Source organism: Pezoporus occidentalis, unplaced genomic scaffold (genome assembly GCF_034315485.1).
Source record: "Pezoporus occidentalis ecotype Australia unplaced genomic scaffold, CSIRO_AGI_Poc_V1 ctg143, whole genome shotgun sequence".
In the NCBI taxonomy this organism is placed as follows: domain Eukaryota; kingdom Metazoa; phylum Chordata; class Aves; order Psittaciformes; family Psittacidae; genus Pezoporus; species Pezoporus occidentalis.
Genome location: NW_026913241.1, coordinates 1,910,893 through 1,933,896, shown reverse-complemented (window position 1 = coordinate 1,933,896; position 23,004 = coordinate 1,910,893).

Below are 23,004 nucleotides of genomic sequence, written 5' to 3'. Positions count from 1 at the left end.
TTTGTTCAAGTAGAGACATTTATGAAAGGTAGAATGAAAGAAGAAACCATAAAAAGTTATTTGGGGCAAATAAATGGAACATTTTATTTTAAAAATCTCATAGAAAACAACAGTGCCTCAAACTTATCTCTACAAATTCTTTTATTTCGACAAATTGCCATTTTCTAGGGGAAGGTCAGCTACCAGCTATGATGGCATGAAGCAGAACCACACTCATGGAACCCACTGCTTAAGATACCGCACTGAAATGAGCAAGAAGCAGGAAATCAAAGGTGGGAAATAACTAAAAAGGAAACACTAGATAAAGTAAAACCGTTTCAATGCAGAGGTTCAAGTAGTCTGTCTTGGATCAGGCAAATAGTAGTTTAAACTCCTAACAAAGATATGGAGAGATTCACAAAATAGGCATTTAAGCCTGTGTAAAGTGCGACTGAATTCCACAGGGTCAGTGATTTCTTTTGCAGTGGAAGGGTTTGAAACAGAAAAACACATTATGGAAGGAAAATAGTGTACCAGCAACAGTATCAGATACTTCTTTCCACTGGGTTAGAACAAGGAAGGGTATTTCTAAAGGTATACATAAGCAGCACTGTCCTGGGTTCAGCAGTAGCAGTCATGTTTCTCCTTCTTGGTAGCTGGTGCAGTGCAGTGTTTTGACTTTCGGCCTGGGAACAGAGCTGATAACAAGGATATTTTGGTTTGGCCAAGGACTTTGTGAGCCTCATGCTCTGCCAGGGAGGAGGGGGAGCCAGGAGGAAGCAGAGACAGGACACCTGACCCAAACTGACCAAAGAGGTATTCCATACCACAGCACGTCATGCCCAGGATGTAACTGGGAGTTAGCCGGAAGGGCTGGGAGACTGCGGGGTTGGAGGAGGTATCGGTCAGAGCTTGGTCAGGCTTGGGGGGCCAGTTATCGGTCGGCTGGTGGTGAGGTGTTGTATTCTCTTCCCTTGTTATTTCCTTTATCATTATTATCACTGGTGGTAGCAGTAGTGATTTGTGTTATACCTTAGTTACTAAACTGTTCTTATCTCAACCCGTGGGAGTTGCATTCTTTTCGATTCTCCTCTCCGTCCCTCCGAGAGCAGGGGGAGGGCAAGAAAGGGGGGGAAGTGAGCGAACGAATTACCTGACTGGGTTTAAACCACGACAAGCACAAAACACTACATACAGGTGAGTTCCACAGATGCCTTTCCAAGATCTACAAGACTGGAAGTGAAAAACATGGTTTTACTTCTCAAGGGGAGTCAGAAGCTGTGCCTGTTGTTGTTAAACACTCTCACAGTACTGCTGCCATTTCCATAGGCTGTACATTCAGCAGTCAGGCACCCTCGTGCCAACATATATGTGGACCTAGACCCTCTGACTCTAGACCCAAATGCAAAGTAAGCTTTCAGCAGCAAGAAGCATATTTTTGTGATCTTGAAGAAAAGCTGTCTTTCTTCTATTTTTAAAACAAATGGGATTGTTCTGTATTTCCAGAATATCAGATATATATTTCATAACAGTGGTGTATTACAGTGATGTATGTTTACAATAAATAAAATGCTGAAGTGATACATTTCCTAATTACATTCTCAAAGAATTCACATCCAATACCATGGTCAGAGCCACCTCCCAAAAGCAATAATGGGGTCCTCTCCACTAGCCTGGGAGAAAAATAAGCCTACGAGTTATAGAAAATTACATTAAAAATTCTTTCTAGAGGCTAAAGTGCCCTCTTAGGTGGCTGTTGAATAAATGGTAAGCAGCCTACAAGAATTCTGTCATTAATTTTGTCAGTCTTTGGATCTGTCCCTATTGTTTCATTAAAAACTGGAAATAAGTCTTGTCTAACTCACATAATTTGAACCATGCTGTAGCTATGCAAGTATAATTCACTGACTTCCAGTCCTCCTATGAGGCTAGAGGCATAAATTCATATTATGTGAAAAGGACATTATCCATAACTGCATCCACAAGATGGCTCTGACCTGTATAACGTTATTGATCAGAAAACCACCTGCCTTCCCCCTCCCCAGCCCTGTCAGGCACATGGCACAGCAGCTGTTCGTCAGGGGCTTCTTTCCCACAGCCCTTCTAATTTGTGCCTATCACCCGTGAGCATGCACACAGAGCTCTTTGGCTCCTATTTGCTAGGTCTCTCTGCTATTACGGAAAGCCAGGACATTAAGCAAGCTATTAAATACATGACCAAAAAGATGGCAACTAGCCAAAATATTTCGCATAGACTTGAACTGCTGATTATTCCTCTAGATATGCACTGTATACCATGCAGTGGGCAGATTCTCTGAAAGTAAGGAAGTATTTGAGTGCATAAGAGATGGACACATTTTAGAAACCAAAAACCACAAATGAAAAAACACTTTGGACAGCCGACTTCTGATCAAAGCCTTATTCCCAGCCACTTGCCACCTCCACCCCTTTCTGACACCAAGAGCACTTCACTCTGTAGCTGCATAGAGACAAAGTGGGTATAAATGAATGTTACCCACTTTTACAAGTGTTCCCCTTGATTTACAATAGAAGACATATTTTAATAATGTTTAAGCACTCCATCTAACAACTTATCCTTGTGAAGCTAGAGTATATATCACTCCCCCTGCCTTCTGCACAGAGAGAAATGAATGCGCTAAGTGCAAAGAAGAGAGACACTTGTTACCTCTGCTGCTCTCTAAAGCAGTCAAGCACACAAACAGTTCCTCTTACATGACATTTTATCAAATTTGTTTTCAAACTAAGGAAAGTTTTGGAAGTGGGTAATAACCACTGGATATATATGATGATTAGGCAAGGTGGATAATCACATCCATGTGCAGAAGTGCCAGCATTGTTTCCTGGTAACAGGAGAGGAAGACAGGTGGAGAAAGAGCAGGGAGGCAGGATTGCCAAGACAGTCTTGTTTATTGAGGAGGCCACTGCTGGCCTTCAATCCATGCAGCAGGCTAAGGAAAAGGGTAAGCAGCTCAAGGTGTTTAGTACTCACCCTCAGGAGCCTTGGGCTTGACTGTCTCCCTCCTCCTCCTGACCACTCAATAGATGTCACTGAAGTAAATCAAAGTGTTTACTGATGCTAATGGAATAATTACAAGCCAAAACCAATGTGAACCAGGAAACACTTTCTACTGTGAGGGTGGCACAGGTTACCCAGAGAGGCTGTGAAGTCTTCCACCTTGGAGATCTTAAAAATCTGGACAGAGTCCTGGACAACAAGGTCTAGATGATTCTGTTTGAGCAGAAGGCTTGGACCAAATGACTAGACGTTGCTTCCAACCTCAACTATTGTCTGCAAAAATGAAGTAGCTATGCTCCACATACTCCCAAATCCATATGGGTCTTCAGAACTGAACTTAGCCATCTCTAATATTTCGAACAGAAACATTAATTGGGTGTATACCATGATTATTTCCGAGTCAATGCCGCCTTCTCTCTCCCCTGCTAAAATTCAAAGTTGTCTTTTATAAACTTTAAAGATTGTTTTGAAATAACTAGCCAAATATATACACACTTTGTACATAGACCTACAGAGCTTGTAGCAAAGCAAATTATAGCCTGAGGTGGACAAAACATATATCTGTACAAAATGTTTCTGGCTTAGCAGAACAGAAGCGGTCTTTTTTCTTTCCACTCATGGTTAAAATACATCATTATGAGCCAGTCTCAAGCTAAGAAGGACAGAGAAGAAACCATACTGGTCTTTCAAATGGACAGTTGTGGTACCAGAGCTAACCCACAGAAAATTCCAAATACCTTTGAAATGGAAAAGTTACGTTCCTGCTTCTCTTCAGAAGTCTGACAATGGCTTCATACTAGATTTTATCATCAAGATCATAACAGCATTTCTTCAGCATCAGAGACGGGGAGACAAGAAAACAACATCTCTGAGTTCTGACCACAGCAGATTCCAAGCAAAATTAGAAGTGCAAGTTTTTTCTTTCAAACCAATTGTTACTGAACCTAAGCAAATTGTTTCAGGCACAGATATTTAAACAGTGCAGAGCTCAATGCAGGCTAAAACCCACTTGTACTTTCCACTCGCCTGTGTGTTCAGTCCTTCAGTGCCCTGGCTACATTCTGATCAGCCTCCAGACAGGGACATTTTAATGCCTTAGGTACATTTTCTAAATTTAATATATCTGGTTTATCATCCAGGTATAAAAGCAGCTATCTTCCACTAAGAGAAATGCTAAGCAATTCATATTGGTAAATAGTATCTTCTGTTACAAAAATGACCTGGATACTACTAAGTTTCCAGGTACCTTCCACAAAATAATCTGTGACATCTAAATACAGCTAACTGTTTAACAAGTACGAATAACTTTTGTATCATGCACCAATCTGGAAATATTTTGTCAGGTATGCCACTAGCCACTCACTTTATCACACTTGCATGTACAGGCTATATTTGTAAGCTTCCTCACAAGGGTTCACTGGGAAGCCTAATTAAAACTGGTTGCACAAATAATATGGCTTAATGCTTCTGGTTTGACATCTCACCTCCTTGCATTCATATGGATAACTGGTTATGATTTTCACTCTACACTAAAAAGTGCCAGAATACAACTCCAGAAGGAAGCACTAGGGAGAACATATAGTCTGCTTATTTTTAATAGGCAGATATTACACACTCCAAGAACTGTTCTTCATGGACTTGTGTGGTATTGTATTTGCATGTCCTCAGAACAAGGAGTTTTTCTTTAAGAAAGTAAACAAAGTCTTGAATATCTGATCTTGCCCTTCTCTAGTACCATCATCCTTTAGCCCACCCGGAGCAAAAAACATCCCCTCTCAGCAACCTACATGTTTGAATCCTTAATAACAAGACTTCATGGATGGTGTATCTTTTAGCGCAGTTAAAAGAAGCCGAACAAAAATGACCACAGCTCAGCTTTAAGACCGATGTCAAAATAACTCAAGTAGTATTCAGTATGGCTTTCTCAAGATAAACATGGTTGGGGAGAGAGAGCTATGTTTCTTTTTTCATTTGCTTACCTTTTAGTCGGTGCAATAGTAAAGCAGATATATGAGAAAAAGCTTGTTCAGGGTATCTCATGTCTTGTACTATAGTGTAGAGAGCGCTCACTTCAGAGACAGCCAACTGGTTTTAATCATCCCAGTAGGAGACCATCTTACTCCTAAGGAAGCTTCACGAAAAAAAAGGGAAAAATAAAAAGAGAGAGGGAAACATGAAGCTGGGCAAAGGCACCAATATTCAGATAAAGTTTTATACTGAGGCCCATCTATTAATCCATTGCTGGACATTGTCTTGTGTGAGTCAGAGTTTATGCAGAAAGAGAACAAGGCTGATCTCAGCATCCTTCTCAGCATCTTGAGAAAATGTTTTTGCTTGCTTAAGGCTGCGTATAAGAAACTGCTAAGAATAAAGGCACAGCTGTGTTTGTCTACATGGTCTCACTGCAGTACCACCATTGAAGAGCCTGCTTGGAGCCAAACTATAGGTTAAAAGCATTCATTTCACAGCTAAAATCCAATAGTATATATATATATATATATATATGTATTTTCAGAGAGTTATCTTAATCTCACAGGTTTCACATGTCCAGTGTATTGGGAAAGTCTACTGCCCTGGCCCTGGCCACAGTCAACCTTCCATCTTCCCTCACTTCTGTCTCAGTAGAGTAAGAATTCAACTTTTCATCCCAAAATAGTACTAAGATCACTGCATCACCTTCTTCTGGGGGGGAAGAGGGAGGGTCAGACCAGAGCAAAGGAGTACTGTTTGGACAGTGGTCACCTGCAGCACTAACTTCAACACTCTTTAAGCTCCTCTGATATATGCCAGAGGCTTGGTTGGCCTTGCAAAAGAAAGGGGATGACTTTAAAGTTCTCTCTCAGCCCTCTGTTGAGCAATTAAACCACATACTCTGTTCTCTAGTTCTGTTTGGATTGCTTAAAAGTAGATTTATCTCTCCAACACTGTTCACTGTGGGTGAAATGGCTTCCCGTCCTGGAAAGCATTATCTCCCTAGCATACCTACATGAGTCCTAGTGTAAATTTCTACACCATTTGCCTACAGTAATCTTGTCTCAGTTGGAACATCTAAGTCCCAAATTTAGGCTTGAACATGTGCAATAGGGGACAAAATTTGGCTCCTCAAGTGTGAAATAGCTCAGTTGTCCACTGACTCAACATCAAAAAAAAAGATCAGCCTGTTGGAAGGGATTCATTTTCAAAACTGAAAGTAGTAAGGAGGTGAGGAGAGGGGGGAAAAAAAAGACTCATTTAATCTTTTATGCAGCTGAATATCCCTTCATAATGCTCTGTTGGAAACACTAACACATGTGATAAACCTTTTTTCCCCAAAAATTAACCAGAATATTTTTCTGCTATCTTAAATTTCTCTTTCCTTTCAACCGTTACTAATATTTATAAAGTATTTGTTGATACAATCACCCTTAATTAGAATTTACTTCTGAGAGCAAGTGGGTGCTACTTTCTGCGATTGGCTAGAGTAGCACAAGTTCTTATGCTTATTTTCATTTCATATTTAAAAGGAGACCATCCATAGCCTCAGAATCCTTTAAAAGAAACCAAAACACAGAGCTCATTCAAAGAGATCTTAATCTCCAGCTCAAGCTAAAACCAGAAACTGCTTTGAAGACCCACAGGACCCCTGGCTGACATGGAGTGCCTGCACCTGCTGCGTGTTCTCAGCATGGGCTGCCCCTGTGCTTCCACCCAAGCAGGGGAGGGAGGCAGTTTTCCTGGGGGCTCAGCCAAACCTGCACCTCAAAACCCTCACTGACAGCCCCAGACGTTTGGTTCCAAGTGCAGGGACACTTTGCTGACTTCTGAATGAGCATATATGTGAACTTACACAGTATGTAAAGAGAATAAATGACCAATAAACAGAATCTTCTTGTGCAGCAGAAAACGTATTGCCATGAACTATGGGGATTGTAGGGCTCGTACACAGCAGGTACTAAACGCACCCCTTTGTGACACTACCTCAAGACACCAAGATGTCCCAGTGATGGGCACAGCATAAGAACTTGGTTATATACTGCAATACAAAGTCCTCTATTACCCTTGGCTTCACTCTTCTTTCAAGCACTCCATTGCACATTCCTCCCACCCATCATAAACACAGAAAGCAAATCCCAAGGATTTCACTGAACACAGCTCTGAGTGGAGGAGATAAAGCCATAGGACCTGATTCCCAATTACATGAAAGCAAAAGATGCCAGAGTCTTAAAGTACTTTGGCAGAAAGCTAGCTCTGTATAACTAAGAATGCAAGCTCTGTGGTTAGTTTAATCCCTGGAATAGCTCTACAGATTTCTCAGTAATATTGTACAGGGTGAGTTTGGCTGCAGGTTTTTTTTTTAAATATCTTTAAATTGCTTACTGCTGTATTTTTCTTTCTTGTCTTTTCAGTCTTTTATATAAGCTTTCTTTTAAAAACATACGAAAGAAGTGAGAAAAATAAATACCTATGTGAAAACAGACAACAATTTCCACTGCAGAAAATTTGAATCCTAGGAGAAAAATTAGTTCCAGTAGCCACCCAAGCAATGATGTAACCCCATCTAGAAAGAATACATCTGCTGCCTCAAGGAGTTTTTCAAGGAAAAGAGCATTCCAAAAATCTTTATTACTGTTATTACTCTTTTTATTGCCATTAATTGAGCCTTGGGCTGCTAAAGCTGCACTAACCTGTTTCTGTAATATTGTCACTCTTCTCTGCCCAGAGAAATAGTGTCAGTGACAAGATGAAGTAGAAAGTGGAATTGGAGTTGCATGAATGAAACAGATGAGTTGGAGTTATTACAGTGTATCTCAGAAATACTATTTCTTTCTCTCCTTGTTTCAGACACAGGCTTAGCATCTGAATACAAAACTCCAGCTTAGTGGGGAAAGGAGAGAGAGAAATGGCTTATGATTCCCATATGTTTTGGTACCTTTAAAATAAAGGCATGGTAATACTTAAGTAGTATTAAGCTTCAAACAGCTGGTACTGTGTTTGTTACTATAATCATCTAATTATATAGGAATGTGACAAAACAGTGAAAAAGGGGGTTGTTTTGACAGCTCTGTGTTCAGGGCTCCCAACAGGCCACCAATTAGAGCCTGGAAAAAGGAAGGAACTTATAAAAACTAATGACTGTTCAGCAATGGGATATAGACCTATTTTTGTTGTAGAAGTACTTCTTTCTTCCTAAAAGAAATCTGGCTTTCTTTAGCTAAAGCATCTTTATTCACATGCATATTATATAATCTAAATTAAAGATCTTTTTGTCAGTCAGCACTTCTTTTCTGCTTTTTCAATTATATCCCTTGGTTCCTATGAACATTAAAAATATTAATGTGTATCTTAACATGAATTCCTGATGATGAATGAAGACATTCTGATTTCCAGAAGTTCATGATCAGTCTGAAGGGTTTAAGACAATGGCTGTATGTAGATATTTTTGTGCAAATGTAATTCCCACAGCATTCAGAAAAGAGGTTTGCAATGCACTGATCCAAGCTCTATACACTAGTGACAGATTTCTTCTTTCTCATGCTCACTGACATCTCCCATACTTAAGAAAATATAGACAAAATGCTGAGCACTACCAATGTTATTTAAAGAAGCATGAAACTGAAAAAGCTTAATGACATATAGGATGAAATATAGAAAATGATCCACTGAGGAAGTCAGTTATACCAGCTGCAGGCTTAATCCAGCTGCACAGAGGTTAATGGGGATCTTTTCCCTCACTCCAGTGCAATTTGGTTTGGCGTAAACTGTTTCCTCTGTAATGAAAAGAGGTGAGCTTTTTGCCCCTGGTACATTTCTTCTACCACTGCACTGTAGCTTCCACATCTTGTCTTTTCCACCACTTTCTTGTTCGTATTTTAAAATGGAACTATATTTCCACTTATAAGCATAATAGCATGTGAATTCAAACCTCATTTGCAAATAAATAAAAATGTTTTCAGATCTCGGGTTTGGTTCTGGTTCCTTGGCAATTTAATTTTATGGCCTGAAATTGCACAGAATGGTCTTTCACAGCCAAAACTTGCCTGGGCAGTTCAGTTCAAAGCCACAAAAAGCCAAGTATGCACAGGTGTTTTTTTACTCTTAAATTCCTGCATTGAGGATATTTGTACCCAGAAGCTTTGCTCAATGACAGCTGCACAGTCAGAACTTCAGCTAGAGGAAGGGTTGTGCTTGATATTACAAGTCTGTCATTTCAAAGTGAGATAGTTCAAGCAAGAGCCATTTGACTACGTTCACACATGACAAACAAGTCATTTTGGCCCCATATCCAAAGGACTCCTTTTAATTTAGCATTTACAAACATGAACGCTGATGGGGGAGGTTACTTTCTTTCGTTGGTTGTTCACAAATTTAACCCTATCTTAGTTAAAAGCAAAGATCGCAATTCAGCCAAGGACTTGTGCCTAAATACAATCACTTATATTAGTTCTGCATTTCCCTCAAGTTTAGGTGACGGGCTGAAAAGGTGTGAACTTGAAAAATGAGAATGCATTTATAGTTTATACTTAGATACTTTTCAAAAACTACAGCTTTATAGTTTTTACAGATTATAGGAGTAATTGACCTGATCTTTCAATCAGATTTTTCTATTAACGTTTTCTGCCCACTGGTTCTTTAGTTCTCTCACTTTACACAGGATTTCTTTCTCCATTTTGTCTAATTATGATAACTAGTACACATATCTGAATGTCTTGTAATTAAAATTGAAAGTAATCTCCTTTGAAAGGTATTCAAAGTTGTTGTCAGTACTTTTAATACATGTATTAAAAGATACATGTATTAAAATTTTGAAATACTTTCAATACATGTATTAAAAGAGAGAAGTATAAAAGAGATGAGAGTGTCATCTTAAATACCTACTGCAATTTGTAATATGCTATAAAAGTTACATCAGTAGTAGTATCAGTTACATTGTCCCATTGACCCATTGGTTATTTGCATGTAACACATCTTCAATTGCTCCATTTCTCTTCATGGCATTCCTTTCATCACCAAAATTCTTGTATTTATTTCCACAACTGTAGTGATGGAACACATTTACTGTGAGAAGGCATATAAATTTAACAGGTATATGATATTCATTTTTAATGATTCAAAATATTTTCTTAACATTCTACTAATAGGCCTTTGGAGGATGCATCCTTGATATTGCTTTAATAGGTATTTCCCATAACTTCTAATTTTGTAACAGGAATCCAGAAGTCTTTTCAAGAATCTTAAAGGTTATCTAGATGCATTCCTATACTATGATATTCTTTCCAGTTTCTTATGCAAAATCTATCTATCTTGTTTTGCAAGCCTAATTTGTGAATGTAGTTAATCAGCTATTGTAGTTTTTCCATTAACCATTTCACTGGAACAGACTGAAATTGCTCTCAGAAACTAACGTTGTATTGTCTTCCATACCCTTCAGCCTATTTTCTGCATTTGTGCAGGACTGTGGCAGTGATTCACAAGGTATGGTTTGCATGACACAGGTGCAAACCCAGCAGTGATAAATAATGCTCCTCACAGAAGTGACAGTTTAGGGAGGGTTTGAATGTATTCAGTGAAACTACAATCAGAAAAGGTTGACATATCAGTGAATACTGGTGGGAGGAGATGGTGTCTGGGATCCACAGCCCCAAAATAATGGCACTGATGGCAACATCAGGCTGTGCTTTATCTTTTCTCCACAGACTGGCTTTGCTGCTAGTCTTCCCCCAACATCAGAGCTGGGAGGTTTTCAGTGGACAGCTGTGGACAGGCTGCTTGCAGACATAACCCTTCCTGGTGTTATGGGTCTAGCTTAGAGAAGCCTTCCCAAATAGTAAGCTCCTTCCTCCCTTCAAAAGCTATACAACTTCCATTATTTTTCCTGTTGCACTCCCCTTCCTGCACATGTATCCAATTTTTGACTGAGGTAAAAATTTATGTTTAAGGCCACATCTGTGACATGCTTTGTGCCTCTATTGGCGTATCCAGGTGGTTACAAACACCCAAATTTATTCTACAGTGGTAAAATGATGATGCTAAATAAAAAATTAAAAGCAAACCCAACAGTACTGTTGAAGCAGGTAAAACACACAGCTTTCTTGAATGACTAGTTTCATAAAACGTTAGTTACATCATTACCCATTTCACCTCCTGCTCAACAACTTTTTCCCCACCTTGCTTCCTGGCTTGACTTCTTTAACTTTTCATGTCCACTCCATAAGCAGCTGAAGAAATTTACACTGCTGTGAATGAGACTTTGTTTTTATAACTGGTGAAAATTAGCTCATTCTTAACTTCTCTTTTAGGGACAAAAAAGCAGCCAGCTGTAAGAGTGCACCATGAAAGTTAAAGACATATGTATTTACTGATGTCTTAAAAGTAGTTTATAAATCTGAGAGCCTGTACATAGTGTTTAAGGGTAGATTTACTGTTTAGATCTCTATTTCTTAAAAATCAATGAAGACAAAACCTCTATAGGTATATTCAGTCCCAAGCCATTTGCTTTCAATATGGTTCACACAGCTGCTTTTCATGCTAACAGTTCCATGCCACTAAAAATGCTACTACCTCCAATATTAATTAGGTGTCTGTAATGGTTTTCTAATTACAGCAGATTTAACTTTTGTATGTTAATTAGTCTCAGTTAATATCTATTAAATAAAGGAATAATGGGGTTATTTTACATTTCAATCATAAAAGCTTCAAGCATAAGCCACCTTAGAGGAAATTAGCTGGCAATTAAACAGTGTTATTAATAATTGCTTGTAAATGGTAACAGCCAGTCTAATGCACAGGCCATGCCCAGTGGTTGCAATTATAACCTTCCATGGAAAAACTGACAGAGGTAAATCCTGACTAATCCCTTCTCAGGATTTCAATCTGCTTGTTTTGTTTAAATCTCCTGCCTTTGTAATTAGCGTTCTCTGTCATTTTCTGTCAACAAGACATTTGTTTCTCTGGGTACTCTAACAATCTATTTCACAATGCCATTCTTGTCTGCATTCACCTGCCTTCTGACAGCAGGGGGACCTCCCTGTTCTCAGACCTTACACTTAAAGGCAGAATGCAATTTTTCCAACATAAAGTGTACTTACATGCAGCAGTTAATACAGTCCGAATAATCTCTGGTCATGCGAGAATCCTTAACGTAAAACTAAAATGTGAGAACTAATAATATTGTCCTGACATATTTAAACCTCCTTTTTGTCTGCACAATCTCTGTCTTAATAGCCTAAATACACAGCCAAGCATCTGATAAGCAATATCATCGGAAAATAGATATTTATGCACATAAAAAGCTTAAAGTCTTAAGTTATGTGTTTTTTCTGAGAAGCGGGACAAAAAGGCCACACTTCTCAGAATCAGATACGAGCAGTTTGGGAAAACAGATAAAGAAGTGAAAAAATGGGAGCTTATCAAAGTCAACTTCAAAACACCATTTGCCTTCAGCTTGGCTACAAGTTTACTCAAAGACTCTGTGTGCAGGAGCTTTTCAGCCATCACCTCAATTCCCAGAAGCATGCTTATTGTAGTGAATCCAGCACAATAAAAGCCTGTGCCCCTTAAAAGAGCTCCATTCCCATGTCCTGGGTTCAGAAGTAGCAGTCATTTTTCTCCATCTTAGTAGCTGGTGCAGTGCTGTGTTTTTGACTTTCAGCCTGGGAACAACACTGGTTGTCACTGCTCAGGTCGGGCTGGGTATTGACTGGAGGGTGGCTATCGGTTGCATTCTCTTCCCTTGTTATTTCCCTCATCATTATCATTACTGGTGGTAGCAGTAGTGGTTTGTGTTTTACCCTAGTTACCGGACTGTTCTTATCTCAACCCGTGGGAGTTACATTCTTTCAATTCTCTTCCCTATCCCTCCGGGAGCAGGGGGAGGAAGGATGGGGGGAGTGAGCGAGCAGCTGAGGCTGCGTGGTTCTGAGTTACTGGCTGGGCTTAAACCAACATGGGGCACAAAGGGTTGAGATAATGAGATCTGACCAGAGTGTGTCTAATCGTATTTGTGATAAGCATTCATTGTTTCAGATTAATAGTCACTCATCACAATGCTGATTTATTGGCTCTCAAAGTTGTTGCACTTGATCTCAGAGTTTCAGCATGTTGTACCTTACTTACAGCCGGTATTTGCTGTTTTAGTGTTTATTGTCTGGGGGGGCCTAGGCTAAAGTACTTGTTTTGCTGTACTTCATGGTAATGACTTGTAATACAAAAGACTCGTTGATCATAAAACTGGTCTGGCTTGAGTTCCCAGTGTGGTCATCACCTCTATACTTTGGGAGGTATATAATGGAAGTGTTTAGCAATTATGTATCTTTTTTTTTCCCTCTTCGGGTGGTCAACCTGTGAAGACATTCCCTTACACACCCAGCTCCCCCACGAGACTACTTACAGCATCATTTGAGAGTTCTGAAGGTTTTGAATAGCCTTTGAGCACCCTTGAGACCTGCCTGCTGATTGTGATGGGGATCAGCATATTGGCACACACACAGTGTGTTTTACCCACGACCATTTTGTCTGACCTCAAAAGTTAAGCAGAATCAGGTTTGGGTCTTGTCTGGGGTTAAATGACGATATAGGAGGACCAAGATATCATCCCCAAGGCTGGACAGTCATGAGTGGCAGGGTGTGTGGGATAGTATGGGCAAGTACCTAGGCCAGTGGGCCCCTCCAGTGCTTTGGAACTTCACCACTGAACAAGTGCAAAATCCAGAAAAATTAGTAAAACATTTAAATGAGGTGTGTTGCCATCCTGGTCATACCAGAGAGGGACAAATCATGGCAACATGCCGTGGCTTGGCCTACACTTACAGAGCCCTGTTCAACACTATCCAGCACATTCAAAGGCAAAAAGATGCCTCTGGATCTGATGCCAAAGCAACAGACACAGCTGCTCCAACCCCAAGTACAGCAGCTACTCAAACTCTGACTACAACAGATAATGCAGCTACTCCAACTCCAAGTACAGCAGCTACACCTACCACAGTGACAGGTACAGCAGCTACTCAAATCCCAACAGCAACAGACAGCGCAGCTGCTGGTGCTACTCATCCCCCAAGCACAGCAGCTGCACCAACCCCAGCAACAGATACTGCAGCCACTCCAACCACAGTGATAAACACTGCAGCTAAACCAAAGGACTAGTCCATGCCAATATCAGCTGTCCTTGTATGCAAGGAGAAAAGCAAACAAGAGGCACAAAAAGTAACCTGTACAGTGAAGAAAGATGAAGAACCAATGCACTTACTACACAGGACAGCATCTGAACAAGAGTTATTATTATGTGGGTCAGAGGAAGAGAAAGAAGAGGAGGTGACTTCTCAACCCCAGACCTCAACCAAGCTATGGAACATGCGAAAAGATTTTACCCATCCTCCAGGGGAGCACATCATCACGTAGTTGCTTCGATGCTGGGACAATGGGGCCAATGGTCACGAACTAGAAGATAGGGAAGCTAAGCAGCTGTGATCACTTGATAGGGAAGGGGGAATTGACACAGGAATTGCAAAAGAGAAACTGTCCCTCAGCCTTTGGAGGTGGCTTTTGGCAGCTGTGAAAGAAAGGTTTCCCTACAAGGACAACGTTACGAGTCATTCAGCCAACTGGACCACAATAGAGAAAGGCATTCAGTCTCTGAGGGAATCAGCCAATGTAGAGATGATATATCGTAGGTTGGATGCTAGGAGTGCATTCGTAGATCCAGATGAAGTTGAATGTACATGACCCATGCGGCGGAAATTTACACAGAATGCATCGTCATCATATGCCTACTCTCTGGCATCAATAACCTGGCATGACGCAGTACCACCAACAGTGGATGAAGTGATTCGTTAACTCCGAGAATTTGAAGACAATCTCATCCCTTCCATCATTTCAGCTGTGGAAAAACTGTCCCAGGAGTTCAGACAATTGAGAGATGATCTATACGATCTATCCAGCTCCCCATGTGTAGCAACCCACATCTCAGCTATTAACAAAAGGTGTCCTACTCCTCAAGAGATATAGGAGGTACATGCCACTGGCCACCCAATGGTTTTACATGCAGGATCATGGAGAGACATGAGAAAGTGGGATGGAAAACCTACCTCAGCTCTGGAGGAATGGGTGTGTGAATTGAAGAGGAGATCAAAGGTCAAGGATGATCATCCCATGAAAGCTGTGGCTTCAGTCTTTGGTGAGCAGGTTCCCAGATGGAGTTGAAGAGCTGATTTTACTCCAGCTGCTGTGATAAAGAAGAATAAACCCTTTCTGCAAGATATAAGTGACCAGTATTGTGATCACTATTAGAGAGGCCCTGCCTCCAGCCAGGTGGAGGTAAGGGACAATCGGATTTACTGGACTTTGTGGATCAGATGGCCTGGCACATCAGTCCCACAGAAGTATAAGGCTCTAGTAGATACCGGTGCACAGTGTACCCTGATGCCATCAAGCTGTCAAGGGGTGGAACCCATCTATATTTCTAGAGTGACAGGAGGATCCCAAGAGTTGACGGTACTGAAGGCTGAAGTCAGCCTTACTGGGAGGGAATGGCAAAAGCACCCTATTGTGACTGGTCCAGAGGCTCCATGCATCCTCGGCATAGACTACCTCAGGAGAGGGTACTTCAAAGACCCAAAAGACCCAAAAGGGTACCTTGTGGTGTTGTTGCTTTGGATACAGAGGAAATTAAGCAGCTGTCCACCTTGCCTGGTCTCTCAGAGGATCCTTTTGCTGTGGGGTTGCTGAAGGTCAAAGAACAATAAGTGCCAATCGCAGCCACAACAGCAATATCGCACTGGCAGCAATATCGCACCAACTGAGACTCCCTGATTCCCATCCATAAGCTGATCCGTAGACTGGAGAGTTAAGGAGTGCAGGACCCACTCACTCTTTAATAGCCCCATATGGCCAGTGCAAAAGTCTAACGGAGAGTAGAGACTAACAGTAGACTGTCGTGGCCTGAATAAAGTCACACAACCTTTGAATGCTGCTGTACTGGACGTGTTGGAACATCAGTATGAACTGGAGTCAAAGGCAGCCAAGTGATATGCCATGACTGATATTGCCAATGCATTTTTCTCAATTCCTTTGGCAGCAGAGTGCAGGCCACAGTTTGCTTTTACTTGGAGGGGTGTCCAGGTCAATGGAACCAACTGCCCCAGGGGTGGAAACACAGCCCTACCATCTGCCATGGATTGATCCAGACTGCATTGGAACAGGGGCAAGCTCCAGAACACCTGCAATACATTGATGACATTATCATGTGGGGTGATACAGCGGAAGAAGTCTTTGAGAAAGGGAGGAAAATAATCCAAACCCTGCTGAAAGCCGGTTTTGCCATAAAACAGAGTATGGTCAAGGGACCTGCACAGGAAATTCAATTTTGGGGAATAAAATGGCAAGATGGATGTTGCCAGATCCCCACAGATGATGTGACCAACAAGATAACAGCAATGTCTCCACCAACTAATAAGAAAGAAACACAAGCTTTCTGGGGTGTTGTGAGATATTCAAGGCCCACCTGGACAAGTTCCTTTGTGATGTCCTCTAGGTTATCCTGCTCTTGCAGGAGGGTTGGACTAGATGATCTTTTGAGGTCCCTTCCAACCCTTAGGATTCTGTGATTCTGTGAAATTACAACTGCAGCAGCACAATCCCATCTTACCTTGATCGAGTATCAGCGTGAAGCTATCATCTGATGAACTATTTCCAAAATTACTTTCAGTTTGAACTGTTGTACAACACATTCAGTAACCACAAAATAACAACTCAAAACTTGTGCACTGCAAGGGTTCAGATGACTCAATAACAGATAATAGCTCACAGTTCATGAATGTCTTACTCGCTCAGTTTTAGCTTAGCTCAAGCACATTCTGTCTACAGATGTATATAATCAAATTATTTGGGGGAAAAACCACAATGTGAATAAATACCAACATGACAGTGTCAGTGCTGGGAGATGATACATCATTGTTACTTCAGAGCAGAAAAATACACCTCCCAATGACTTCATATTATTCTCACTCTCAACACTCATGATGAACAGGACAAAAACTTTATTATTAACTGTCTTAGCCCATGTTGCTGATGTTAATACTGATGTAGGTAAAAAAAGCCCAACAAACCAACACAGAAAAACACAACAAAAGTCTGACATTAAATGTGAAAAAATATTATATCAGGAAGGAATAGCTCCTGGTGTCCCTCCTAGAAATCTCTGCTTGAAGCCCTTTTTTACTGGATGCAGTTGTTAATTATGGGGCCATAGATTAAACCAAATTGCAAAAGCAACAATCATGACAGGTACTGGAAATGATGGCTGAAGCTTCTGCCATGTGGTATGCCAGTCACAAAGCAGTGATCTGTATGATATATTGTGATTATGACTTAGAAAGTCATCCCATTTAGAAAGTCATCCCTCTCATGCTGAAACCAACAAGGTCTCATTAAGGCCCAGCAGAAGTACATAATTCTGTGAAGAATTCTCTCTGAAAAGTCCTTGAGTTTGGCTAAGTAATGATCTTGTTTACCTCATTTAGCCCCTCGTTCTCCAAGTAAGAGCTGGCCATGAAGAGTTCTTATGCCGTCTGATATCCAGCCGGGACAACGTGTCCTGTCTTTGTTTTCAGCCATCAGGCTTGTGTCAAACACACCCTGACAGCTGCAGAATTTTTTAGTGAAAACAACAATTCCACTTTTCCTTTCCATCTGCCTGCAGATGGTTTAAATCTGACCCATCAAAAGGCTAAGGAAAAGAAAAAAAAAGGAAAAATAATATTCCAGTTGAGATTAAATTATAATGATTGCTCATTTCATATAAAGAAAATACCAGGTTTGAGATTTGCAGAACAGTCCTTGCAATGATGAATTAAACTCTGCATGGGAGAACTAGAGGTTTTACCATTTGACCTAAGGGTAGGTGTAGATTAGGTATCAGGAAAGAATTCGTGCTATGAGGGTGCTGAGGTGCTGGCACAGGGTGTCCAGAGAAGCTGTGACTGCCCAATTCCTGGCAGTGTTCAAGCCCAGGTTGGATGGGGCTTGGAGCAACCTGCTCTAGTGGAAGGTGTCCCTGCCTGTGGCAGGGGGTTGGAACTGGATGAGATTTAAGGTCCCTTCCAACCCAAACTATTCTATGATTCTATTATGCAGGTTCTATATAATTCCTCTCAGACCTCTTCAAATTAGCAAACAGACACATGAAAATTAACCAGCAATATCTGTTATGGATGGCAACTACTTTTTCTCCTTTACTAAGGAAAATCTTTGTTATGAATCACTGGAATACAGCCCAAAATATTAGAAGGGAATAACTTCTGAAGGCATACATTTGAATCTTGAGGATCCTACTTTGTTTCAATGCTCCTCTTAGCTTCTCTCTGTTTCAAATCCAAGTAACAAAATTGATGTCATTCTCTGTCTGTTGCCAACCCCCCACACTGCAAACGTTGCTTTGCAATTGCACACTGTGAATCAGTTTATTTATGAAGAACATCAAGCTATTACACTAGCCAACCTGTTTCAGTGCTTTCTGTCCATGTTTGATGAAACCAGTGCATACTGCAAAGCATCAAAAATACAAATCAACTAAAAGAAATTACTATCTGCCTAGTGATCTGGGGGTGAAGAATGAAATGCCATCTGCCCAGGGCTCAGCTGTAGCAGTCATTTTTCTCCTTAGCAGCTTGTGCAGTGCTGTGTTATACCTTAGTTACTGGACTGTTCTTATCTCAACCTGTGGGAGTCACATTCTTTCCATTTTCCTCCCCATCCCTCTGGGAGTGGGGAGGAGGGGAAAGAAGGGGAGGGAGTAGGCAAGTGACTGTGTGGTTCTGAGTTACCTGCTGGGCTTGAACCATGACACCATCTCTTGTGCTGGTCTCTTCGGGCCATCACACAGACATGATGTTGAAGGGGAAAGCAAGAAGTTCAGCGTCCTATTCTTGAGTTGTTTTTGCCTCTGACTCTGGCTCACTCGATCCTGGAGCTCTCTGCACAAGTAGGCTATTCGGGTGGTTTGGGATTTACTTTCATACAAACCTCAACTGTTTCTTCATCACAGAAAGCAAAAGAATATCAATCAGGCCAAATATGAGCCACAAACAGTGAAAATTTATTGAGTCATGGGTTTTAACAGTGGCCTCAAGGACTTTACTGCGTCATGTACGCTGGTAGCAAGTTCCAGTCACTGCAAGAGGGAAGTGGTGGCAGAACATATGCAATCACTGGAAGATGTCACATGGGACAAGAGCTGAGGAAACAAGTTAAGGAAGCTGGAACTCTGTAAATGAAGAGTCATTGTAAAATGCTAAAGCCTCCTATCCCCATGGTGTTGGGTTTCTGCATTAGTACATAGGTAAGGTGAGGATGTGGTTCTTAACAGCATTAGATGTCACAAAGATCCCCTCAAGTCTGTTCATAAAAACTGTCATTGACAGCAAGGCAAAAAGGCTGGCCAGACTAACTGGGAGCAAGGAGAATAAGCAGCAGCAAATCTCTATAGGATGCACTTAAGCTATTTCCCTCGATGGCATAAACATAAACCCACAATGTCTCCTGGGATCCTGCTGAAGGATGATCCACTTCTACTTTGCCCTTTACCTAGGGCTGTTCCTGCCAAGCACTTCCATTTGCTGGGACTGAAACCACCACACAAAGAAATGGAGCTTGCATTTGTTTTGCACCTTGTGACATCCATGAGTCTAAGGTCACACTTATGGATAGGTCAAAGTTGCCATGGATGCAAAAACTGTGTGACACAGAGTGGCTGTGCCAGGTCCCTGGACATCTGCATTGCCAGGAGTTTGGAAGGCTGCCCTTAAAGTAGTGGAACTAGTAAACAAGAGAAAGCATAAGGGTGGAAAACATCATTAAAAGTAACAGGTGGCTAAGTCATGGAAAACATCCTGTAGGATTCAGAAGTGGTGAAGAGACTGATCGTGCAAAGAGGGTGAATTACCCTCTCTGAAAGGTTGTCTAAAAAGTAGCATACTGCTTAACTTAAAAAAAAAACCAAACAATAATTTGAAGCATCTACTATTGCTATGGACTGAGTTTGGATTACTTTTCTTCTTACTGCAGTACCCTCAAAGACTTCAGTAGGATCACATGCATATGTAGACTTCAGCTCTCCCTGGTTAAATAAAGGACCTTTCCTAAGCAATGGATTCAATTCAGGAAATTAAGACTCATGCACCAGTGATTAATGCCTTTGTCAGTCTAGTTACAAAGCACCCGAGGACGGCTGAGAATGCTGTGTGCTACGTGTTGTGCCTTGCATTACCATTCTGGACAGGCCAACTTCAACTGGACCCAGGCACAGTCCCACTTCTGATGAGAAGTGATTTCTGTGTGCTCCTGGAAAGCAGGTTTCACCATACAGTAGGAGGTTCTCCACAGAACTTCAGGCAGACTTTAGGGCATCACATAGACCCATCCAGCCTCCTCCCTCTTTGTCCAGCGGGAATCACAGAGAAGTGATTATCTTGGAACAGACACAGATGCTTAAAAAAAGAGAGGGTGATGGAAAAAGCATTACACAAAGCCTCTTCACGTGAGCAATGAGTATACCCCACAGCTGTTAGATTTGTTTTACATATTTTACATATTTACATACACAAAATATTTCCAAACATCGCTGTGTTTATTTAAATCTCCATCAGTAACATGTCTGGCAGAACAGATCCCAGTGCAAATATGTTCACTGGGTGACACTTCCCTGCATTGGTTTTAAAATGCATCTGGGTCCAAGGCTGCTTCTATTTAACAAAAAAATGCCCAGATTTCCAAAGGAGGAAGAGCTAACTGTAATCCTGAAGCATTCACCTTACAGCAAAGGCCTTCAGCCAAACAGTCTAAAAATGAATGAGGCAACACTTCTAAAACAGGGACAGCTGGTACATTAAAGAAAGGGATTTTTTTTGCTCACATGTCACAGATGCCAGTTGCTTATGGGTGGGTGGTGGGGGTGGGCTGGAATGGGAATAAATCCTTCGAAGGAAAGGCTGAATAGCCTTCTTCAGATGGTGTAGAGAAGCTGAAGAAACTGCTCAAGATCACAAAGGGAGTGTGCCTCCTCCTAAAAGCATATTCTAGCTTAAAAGCAGATAGTGACACTCATGTATGTGCTCATCTTCAAGAAGCATTGACTCCCATCCAGCAAATGTCAAATGATAACCTAAGGAAGCATTTCACCACGAACATTTCTTTGTAAGAAAGACTTCCCTTCTCATCCAGCCAGGCAGGAAACTGGGTAGCCCCACTGTTTGTGATCACCTGTCACAGGCACAATGGCCTGGCCATGGGAAAGACCATAGGGCTGGCTTCCCGTGTACTCCCCTGATGAGAACCGCAAGCAGGTAGAGAGCATGGGGTGATGCTGCTGCTCCATGTTGCTTTGTTCAGCTTACCTGTCAGGTGGAGCAGGGGTCTGTCCCTCAGAACCAAGGAAGAGACTTCTCCACAAAAGTGAACCAGAAAGAAAAGGGTGAAGAAAACCAGGGGTAGTTGTGCAACTCATGGAGTTCCCATTTGGCATTGGCTCTATTGCTCAAAAGACAAAGCAGGGCAGAAAAAACACACCAGCAAGTAGGGAAGATTTATCCAGACTGCCACCCCAAAGTGCTTTACTGATGGGGTTCAACAGAAGCCTCCCCATTGGCTTCTACACAGATGCCAAAACATAAGTTCATAACTTTTACACTGGGCATTCAAGGGAGTCTAGAGAGTTTCCCACTGAGAAACTGACTTCCTTAAAGTTGAATTTTCTCCTTATCCAAGTCCATCAGAAAAGAATGGAGTGTTATTCTTAAAAGGGAACAGATTTTTTGGTTTTGGCCAGAGATAGAAATCTTTGTTGCTATATTTGGCTTCCAATGTAGGACTGTCTGCTTGCTGGTGGGAGGAGGAAATTAGAGCTGGTGTTATTCATAACTAAACGGGCATGAAAAACAAACCACCTCCCTTTGAACCTTGGTGCTACTATGGGCATTCACATAACAAATCATTTTCAAAGTCTGTGATACCTCTCTACATGCAAAGGCCAACATCAAAACTTTTATTACCCGCTCATTTTCCTATAGTGATAAACCGTTGCAGATGTACAGTTACTGTCAAGGCAAAGGCATTGGTGTAGTTCCTGGTGCTGTTTTTTTGTTTTGGGATTTTTTTAAATATAATTTCTCGCTTGCCTTCAAAGAAATCAAAAGTGATATTCTGGAGGAGAGACGATTACTGGAAGGCTGCGGCATCCAGCCCCCCTCCTCCTCCCAACAACCCCAAAAAAGAAATCAGCTCAATGAATCGGCATCCCAGCCCAACGCACAGCTCAGCTGTGAGGAATTCTCACCAGATGTCTTGGTCCCCACCCGGCCTCCCACGTCACGCAGGCAGCATAACCCCTCAGAGTCCAAGGTCCTGCCAGGACGACTGACCCCACCATGCCTGAGATGTCCATGAAGGGCTGATGGAACCCCTTGTCCCACCAGGGCCAGCCAGCCCCAGCCCCAGTAGCTGGTCCCCGTCCACGCTTGCCTCCTCCACCCGCACAGAGGATGCCAGCCCCACTCCTCACATCTTCCATGGCTTTTCTCCTGCAGCAGGCAGGCTGAGCACCACTAAGGTCACCTGGGTGGATCCTGGCTCCTAAGGAAGCTCTCCCAGGCACCAGACAGGGACTCAATTTCCAGCTGATAACACCCAAAATGAATTTTATCCAGATGTAACCAGAGCTTCTTCGTAAGTGTGAAGGTCACTAAAGCCAACTGAGTGACACTGATTTACATTAATGGAGGGTGTTGATCGTGACGAATAGAATCAGTCACAAAATAATGCTTGCTCTTGAGCATCACTTCCCCTGGTCTCATTTCTTGATGCAATGAGAGCATGTAGAAATAACCCCCATGAGCCCTTGGCAAACCCAGGTGCGGGGCAATGTGGCTGGAGCCCTGCTCTGGTGAGAGCAATAGAAGTTACGGGGAGAAGAAAAAGCACTACAGCTAGTTCATCCCCTAGCTTCTTCCTAAAGTACGTTTGCT